Source organism: Cynocephalus volans, chromosome 3 (assembly GCF_027409185.1).
Source record: "Cynocephalus volans isolate mCynVol1 chromosome 3, mCynVol1.pri, whole genome shotgun sequence".
Taxonomy (NCBI): domain Eukaryota; kingdom Metazoa; phylum Chordata; class Mammalia; order Dermoptera; family Cynocephalidae; genus Cynocephalus; species Cynocephalus volans.
This window is the reverse complement of record NC_084462.1, coordinates 66,665,035-66,674,139: the sequence shown is the minus strand read 5'-3', so window position 1 is coordinate 66,674,139 and position 9,105 is coordinate 66,665,035.

Sequence of the window (9,105 nt, the reverse complement as noted above, 5' to 3'; positions counted from 1 at the left end):
GTGAATGCTTGTTGATTGACTCTCTGTTGAGTCCCCCAAGTTCTGTTCCATCTCTGACTTGCTACTAAGCACCAATTTTATTCCTCAGCCCAGCTATGGATTGTTATTGTTTATTTTCATTCTAAGTTAGCACTTTGTAAGTAACATTTACTACGAAAGAATAAATCATTGGGTAATTGAGAGAAACACAAAGGAAATAAAACATAAAATACAAGAGGCTAGAAATGGTTGAGACAAAGAAATTGGCTCCATATGGTATGTGTGGCTCGAGCTGTCCATGGGTCACTGCCCCCTACCCAATTTGCGCTTTTGGTCCTTAAGTCAATCTCATCCTCCCCCCGCCACCCTTTCCCCCCAGATCTAGGCTCAGTCCTGGTTGGGGGCCCTTCCCACTCTTTGGAGGTCTTCCTTGGGCAGACTCACTTCTTATCCACACTTTGGTTGGCAAGTCCGGGGAAACTTCTAAGGGGTTGGGGCCCATCAGTGAGGGAGACAAAGGCCCAGAGAGAGTTGGAAGTGCACTGTATTAGTCCGTTTATGTTGCTTACAACAAACTGCACAGAACTGATTTATAAAGAAAACAAAATGTATTTGCTTACAGTTTCTGAGACTGGAAAGTCCAAAGTCCATCTGGAGGTGGCGACAGTGACCCAGGGGTCTCACATTGCAAGATGGTGGAAGCAGAGAGAGCAGAGAGAGAGAGAGACAGACTCTCCTTTTCTTTTAAAGCCTGCAGAACCACACCTCTGACCACCACCTTTAATCCATTCACTGCTGCAGGGTCCTACAATCTAATCATCTCTTCAAGGCTACACCTTTCAATTACCATAATAGAATTTCCCACCCTCTTAACAGTCGCAGTAGGAGCTAAGTTTCTAATACATAAAACTTGGGGAACACAATTCAAACTTTAGGGAGTTTTGGGGGGCACATAATTCAATCCACTACATGCACAGTGGAGTTCTGTGTTTATTGCACAGACGAGGATTTTGCCGCTGCTGGCTGAGCCTGTCTGCACTTTCCCCCAGAGAGCTGTGCAATCTTGGCTGGGCTATTTAGCTCCCTCTGGATGTGGAAGGAGAGGAGCAGGGGCTTGAGGCTGGACTGCTGCAGAGCAGGGTCGGTGGGGGCTGAACCAATAGGGAGGGAAGACAGCAAGACTGAGGCTGAGCTCAGGAGGAAAGGCGGGATGATGGGGCTGGGGTTGGATGGAACAGCAGGTTCTTGTCAAACACACGATTTAATTTTGAGGCTCTATTCCTTGTGCCTGGGAGATTTTCAGCTTGCAATAGTGTCATTTACAGATGGATTTGCAGCAGCAAATTATGAGTTTGTAAGCAACAGCTTCTCTAACGCCTTGAAGGAAAAAAAAACCTTATCCCTATGCAAATTATAAATTCATAACTAACAGTGTTATCCAGCTGAATGCAAAACAAATTCATTACCAACTACATTATTCCATTGAATACCAAGCGAATGAACTGCATAGGGTTTTGTGAGGATTGGGGACATGACGAGAGATGGGAACAAAATGGCCTTCCCTCAACTTTCCTCTTCTTTGTGTCCTTTCAAGTCCACCTCAAGCTAACCTAGAACGTGGGCAGAACTGGTCAGGCGTACACTGCTTGGATTAAAAGGAGACTGGAAGTTATGGTGATGATGATGGCGATGGTGGTGGTGACGATGATGGTGGCGGTGGTGATGTACCAAAACAGATGACCACGCTGCTATCCTGTGTGTGCCTCTTTTGTATGATTATATTAGAACTGGAGCTCACATGCCCAGTTTTTTGTGAGTGGCAAGACATGCCCTGAAACGGCGAATCATTTCTATTGTTAACCACACAGGAAGATGTGAAACCTCTGAGCAGAGACCAGAGTGAGAGGACAGGTGTAACTTCAGACATTGGAGTGGGGATTCCCTGTGTCTGCCTAGAATTTTCCTCTCTTGGGACCAGGCTCCAGGGTGCTGAGACACATCTGGGTGGCAGGGGTCAATATAGTGCCCACAATGTGCAGACGGCTTGGGGTCTGTGGTGGGAGGGCTTAGGCCCTACTTTGTAACCCAGATTATCTAGTTCCCTCTGACTCAATGGTATATTCCCAATTTGTGGTCCTTGAAACTTACTTTTTTTCTTTTATGTTTATTTTAGAAAAATCAGAAAATACAAATAAAACTAAAAATTATATAAGTCGCACATAATTTTCTCAACCAGAAATAACCACTTCGAGGTGGATCAAAACTAAACTCGTCCTCTTCTCCAATTCCCACAGAAAAACCATTCATCCAGAAACTCAGCATTTTTAGCAGACTTAGGTGTGAGCGGGGAGGAGAGATGGTCTGTACTGCAGCCACGCAAGCAACTTTCAAGAAAGGGCAGGGATCTCAGCTCTCAGAGGGCTGTCAGCCACTCCCCACCTCACCAGTGAGTTTTCCTGTCATGTGTCTTTCGTCATGGCTTCTCTCCTCCATTGCAGCTTCTTTTGCTCTCCCTTCTCTTCTATCATCTCTCCTTTCTCTGCCGTCTTCCTCAGGAGCAAAGCAAATTCCTCTCTCTGTCTCACGCTGCATGGTTTGCAACTGTCGCAGTTCTAAACCGTTGACCAAAGTATTTTTTCCCAAAGACAGTTTTCTATCCAAGAAGAATTTCGATGCCAGCTGTTAAAATATTTTCACCTTTCTTCATGAACACATTTATGTTTTTAGAAGCAGGGAATTATGCTATACATGCTGATATGAAACTTGCTTTTGTTCATTAACAATATAGAGTCAGTATATCTTTATGTCAGTAGATAAATCTATATTTTCTGTTTTAATGGCTACATATTGGTTTCTTTAAACAATCTCTCTCTCCCTCTCTCTTTTTTTTTTTTTGGCTGCTGGCCAGTGCAGGGATCCAAAGCCTTGACCTTGGTGTTATAAGGCTGTGCTCTAACCAACTGAGCTAACCGGCCAGCCCTTTTTTGTTTGTTTGTTTTGTTATGCATTTAGGCTGTTTTCCAAGTATTGCTATTATAACACCCACACATCGCCTTTGCACATTTATCTAATTATTTCCTTAGGATAGACTCTTAGAAGTAAAATTTATGGGAATGCACGTTCCAAAGGCTTTTGTCGTATTGTTAAGCTACTCTTTAGAAAGTTCATCCCACTTTATGCTGTCATCAGCAGCATATATGCTTGTCCCACTTACTATAAGTGTTCTAGCTTTACCTCAGCTAGGACTTGAGGTATTAAACAAAAGCTCCTGTGGCCAGTTTGGTGGCTACAATGGCAGCTAGTGAGTGATTCCTCAAAGGATACAGAACCCCAGAGAGCAAGAATGGGGGGCATGAGATCCAGGTGACCCTCTCTGTGTGGATTCTTTCATGGCCTCCTTTGAAGGATTTGAAATTGATTGATTTCATGAAGGAAGACATCATTTGCCTTCAAATGGTGGTAGTGGGGATGAGTGCATGTAGTGATGTAGTGATGTGTGGTCTTGATCATGTGAGCTTCATGACAGTGAGGACGTGTCTTAACTGTGTAACAGTGGCAGTGTTGGTGAGGACAATATCAATGGTAGAGATGGTGGTGGTGCTGCTGAAAGTGGATGGTGGTTATGCTGGTGGTAGTGGTGACCGTGTTGCTGGTGATGGTTTATGATGATGGTGAGAATGGCAATGGTAACTGGTGGTAACGGTGAATTCAGCATTGATGAGGCAGGTGGTGGTTGTGGCATTGATTGTAGGGTAGAAGGAATGGTGGTGGGGTGGCAGTGGCCATGTTGGTGATGGCCATATTACCAAGGTTGTAAGAATGGTGTTGGTGACAGTGGGGGTGATGGTGAGTGTAATGCTGATGGTAGAAATGGTGGTGGCAGTAGAGATGGAGGTGGTGATGGTGGCATTGACTGTGGGTTAATGGTGACAGTGGGGAGATGTGATGATGGTAGTGCTGGAGTGCTGCAGAAATATAAAGGTGAAAAGGGTGTGAGCGATGATGAGGAATGTAATATAGGATTAAAACAATACAAAGGCAGGGAGAGGTTGTTTTAGGTGTGGGACACCATGTGAATATAGGAAGCAGCGTGAATCTATACCTAGAACATCCCCACTGGCCAGAAGGGATGGTGGGAAAGAGATTCAGCAGGAGTGGGTGCTGGGAAGGGTCTTGGAAGTGGCAAGAGGACTGCAGACTCCAGGAGGGCAGCACGGAGAGGCATTTTGGATCCTGGGAGGAAGATGGGCCAGAGCTGAGTGGCCTGTGGATAGAGGAGATGTGAGGAGCCAGCTGTCTACCCACTGCTGGCCTCAAAGGGGAGCAGAGGGTAGGCTGGGCAAGTGCCCCAGGTCTGCTGGCAGCATGGAAGAAGAAGGTGTGAGGGGCCTGTGGTGGTGTGGGGAGGCCCCGACACCCTCCACCCCTGCACCAGCCCTACGTGGCAGCTCCTGCTCTCAGCTTTGCTTTGGAGAGAGAAGAGTCTGGAACAGTGGCCCAGAACTCCAGCTCCTGTTGTCTCCCCCTGAATTACTGGTAGACAAGATTTTACTCAGTATCATTGTCTGGGAAGAGCCGTTTCCCCACTTTTCCAGGTGCAGCTTGAAGCTGCCTGGCATGTGCACAAAGCTGCAGGATTCTCTCTTCCTGGGCAAGGACGTCTGAAAAACTTCAGGAAAGTGTAAGGCCTGTGTCTGAGCAGCCTGCATCCTGGGCATCAAGGGGTTAGTCCATCCCTGGAGATGCAGCTAGGTCTCTCCCTAAAGACTGCCTTTGCCCTCCCTACTCCTACTTAGAACCACTGGAGCCAAGTGGGGGCTTGCTTTGGTGGGAAAGACCATTTTTTTCTCCCATTTTAATGATGCTGATGACCTCAGAAGGTTTCCATGGTGACAAGACCAAGGAGCCAGGGGGACTTGGTGAATTAGGCCAAACAAACCCACCCCTCAGAGTCTTCTCTGAAACTCTGGGCTTGGGGAGGAGGAGTCCAGAGAATCAAGGAACATGCAAATGAAGGCAGGTTGGGGCCGAGAGTATGACAGGCTGGGGCCTGAAGACAGCACCCTCAAAATAAATCTGTGCTCTCCTTCCCTTTCTGTCGTCACCCCTGTTCTGATTGAAAGGTTCCCTACTGTGAGGGCATGGTGCTCTGTGTGGAGATCTGTGTGGTCACAGAGCACCCCTAGGATCAGAATGGCAGTTCTGGTCCCAAGGGTAGGAAACATTCATGGGGTAATTCTAGGCACCAAGACAGATGAAAAGACCAAGGTGGGTGGGGAACAGAGCAGAGGACTGGGTTTGAAAGGAGAGAGGGATTAGCATCTGGTTAGGAATCAGGGGCTTGCCATCTAAAGCTTGGTTTTTTAAGGAGCAGACAGGGGTCCAGTGCTTGAAGACACAGGCTGTGGAATCCAAATGATCAGGGTTTGAATCCAGGTATAAATGATGCCTGTGTCCTATGGTTGTGGATTACATGGGACAGCACAGGTAAGGCACGTAGTAAGTAGGTGCTCAATATGTGTCTGTTTCCCCTTCCCTTCCTCCCCAACACTCAATAGCCATAGCCTCCTGAAGAAGTTTGAAGCCCTGCATGACTCCTCATTAATTTCCAGCTTTCAGGCACTGAATAATTTGATCCTCACATAATTCAATGACTAAAATACCTCTATTCATTGTTCTAGTGCCTAAAATTCCACCACAGAAGCTCCATGGCTTTACACGAAATCTCCCTTGAAATTGTATACTTTCTCATCTGGGAAGTAATTGTCCTGTCCCTAGGCCGGGACAATCGTGCTCAGGAGTGGGGGCAGTGAATTTTTTTTTTTTTTTTTTTAGTGCAGATGGGGCCAGTGAGGGAGGACAAAAGAAAAAGTGGGGTGTGGGAACAAGAGCGCTTGCTATCCTGAAATGTTGGCCAGCTGCCACATCTGTGGCTGTGGGGTTTCTCTGAGGCCTAGTGATGGAAAACCCCAAGCTTACCCATCATCTGAGAAGAGCCATACATACATAGCATGCTGTACTCACACCACGGATGGAGGGAAAATCTACAAGCCGCACTCTCTGAGAATTAGCCCTGCGAGGATTGCAGCTAGTGCCTGTGCATCTGCAGCCTGCTGGGTGCCTCCAGGGGAATCGTGCCACCCCAAGCAAGACAGGACCCAGTTGCCAGGAGCCTGGAGGCAGAAGAGCTGGGGAGTGAGCCCCTGACATCAGAGTGGAGCTTGGCAGTTGGCTGGATGTGCCTCTTTGCTGGTGAAGGTTCTCTTGGGAAATCTGCTTTAATGAATCCAGAGGAGCAATTTGTAATCAGCCCATCACATTTTCAGAGACACTCTTCTAGCTGGAATCTCACCTGCTGACAGCCTGTGCCCTATAGTGGATAATAATTCTCTATTAGGCTCTGCATTTCTCTACCCTGCATCTAGTGCAGCCAGGAGTTCCAGCAGGCAGGTGCCACCCCTCAGTGAGTCCAGGCTCAGTGAACCATTTGGAATGGCCAATGCCCTGAGCTGCTGCCTGCCAGGGCTGCTGGGAACCAGGCCCAGAGGGCTGAGTCTTCCCCTAACAAGGCAGCTCCTAGCCCACACCCAACAGTTGCCAGACCTGAAAGATGGTCCGGGATACCCCTTTTGTCCCTCTTTCCCTGCCCTCTCCAGCTCCAGCCTGTGCTTCCCACAGTTCTCCCTGCCCCCGCACCCCGCACCAGGCTAGGCCCCACAGGAGACCTCTGAGGTGTGTGGGGCTTATTTGTTGAGTACCCTTAAGCCACTTCCTCACTCCATTCTGTAACTTCTTTTCTTTCTCCTATGGTTCTAACTAGATGTTCTAGTGTGTTTATTTTGATACTGGCCATCTTACAGACCTCTCTCATAGTCTCTTATTAGTTTTTCAGTTGATTCTCTTGAGTTTTCTGGGTAAACAATCATATCATATACAGAAAATGATAGCAATTTCTCTTCCTTCCCAAACATTACATTTCTTTTTCTCTTTTAATGTACTATTGCATTGGCTAAAACTTCCAGAACAATGTAAGATAATTGTGGCAATAGCATGCTTTCTTGTCCCACCCTGACTTAAATAGGAATGCCCCTTGCTGGTGTGTTATTGCTAAGAATGATTTTGACGGTTGGTTGCAGATAGATATTTTTTACTACGTGAAGGAAATGTCCTTTCATTTTTATTTTACTAAGGGTTTTAATCAGAATGGATGTTCAGTTCTATCAAATGTGTTTTTGGTGTCTCTTAAGATTATCACATAACTTTTCTTTTTCTGGTAATTGACATGATTAATTATACAGACTGATTTTCTGATATGTGATTGTCATTTCTAACGTAGCCATCTATGAAATGAGGAGGAGATCCATTGCCTGGGGGAAATCTGGCTGAATAGTGGGTCCGTATTGTGCCTGAGTCCCATGGACACAAGCATGCTCCTGCCTTGGCCCTGGTCACCTCCTAATCCAGAATGGAACCTTGGGCAGAAGCATTGTGATGCCTAAGGGCTTGAGCTGGGGCACAGGAGAGCAGGTCCCAGTGTGATTTTCCTAAAGGCTAGTCCGACCAGATGACTCCCTTCAGTGGCTCCTCATTGCCTTCAGCAGAAAACCCAAGCTTCTGGGCACATTGTCAAGGTGTCTCACAACTGGCCTCTGTCCATACCCCCTTGTCACCCCCACCCTTTCCCCTCTAACCACACAGAACTCCTGCAGGTGGCAAACTCATGTCTCCTGTGCCTCTGGGCCCTCTCCCAGGCTGCTCTCCTGCCTGGAATGTCCTTCCCACCTTCCTTCCCCAGGCAGACTCTCAGTCCTTCCAGGGAGGGGCTCAGTTGGGAGCCCCTCCCCAGCCTCCCCAGCTCCTGAGTGCACCACTTATCTGGGGAAGTGTAATTTCTACACTCACATCTGTCTCCAGGAGCCCCAGAAGGCTGTGGACCAGCCTGATCCACCTGGCTCCCATCTCCCAGCCTAGGGCCTGCCCCACACCAAATGTTGCTCAATCAGCCCTAGGGAGACCCTTTTGTTCACACTTGGGAATGTGTCCTGCTTGAATTCTCTACTCCGCCAGTGACCTGCAGGGCCCGCCATCCTGGCTCCCACAGCAGTGGATGTTGAACGGCCCCAATCACCAGCCTTGCAGCGGCTGCGGCTCCCTGGAGCCTCTTTAGCAAAGGCAGTCGGCCTTGTTTCCTCCTCAGAAACGACGACTTAGCCCAACGTCAGGGCCCCAGGGGAGAGTGTTCCCCCAAAAGCTGCTGCCATTGGAGGTGCAGGAGGGAGAAACCAAGTGGGCCCAGGAGGGACCATATGACGGGGGGGGATAGATGGGAGGGTGTGAGTAAGCGAGTCCCTGATGGGCCCCATCCCCCCTGGGTTTCCCGCACATCCCAGCTGCTGGCACCTGATCCGGGCCTCACAGCAGCTCTGTCTCTGCATCTCCACTGGGCCTCAGGCTCATCCCCTGGTCCCTCTCAGGTTCATCTCCTTGTCCCAATTTCTAGAGGATCCATTTTCAACTCTGCTTCCAACCAACCACCAGCAGCCACCTGGAGTTCTCACCTCTTGTGACAAGCTGATATCAAATGGCAGGCTGTTTGGGCGAGGCTCACTAAGCCCGGGTGGGGTCGGGGGCAGCCCAGACCTGCTCCCTCCCTTTCGTTCCCCCCAGACTATTCTGAGTTATACAACATGTTCCTGGACATGAATATGATGAGAGGTCAGCTGACATATGGCCTCAAGGGCATCAGGGTCGGGTTGTGGAGTCAGGCAGACCTTGGTTCAAATTCCAGCCCCACCCCTTGCTAACTGTGTGATCTTGGGCAAGTTACTTAACTTCTCTGAGCCTCAATTTCTTCATCTGTGGAACAGAGTACCCACCTATAGAGGTGTTGTGAGGATTACATGAAATGGCTGACTGCCTATAAAGCACTGAGCACAGTGCCTGACACATAGTGGGAGCTCAATGAACATTAGCTGTTGTTATAAATTATGGGTCAGAGCAAGCTGGGCCACAGCTGTCACCTCACACACTTTGGTTCCCTATTGGTTGGTGGAGAAACTGAGGCCCAGAGGAAGGCAGGACATGAAGCTGCTGAATCCCCTCTGTCAGCTGGGCTTGTGTCTACTG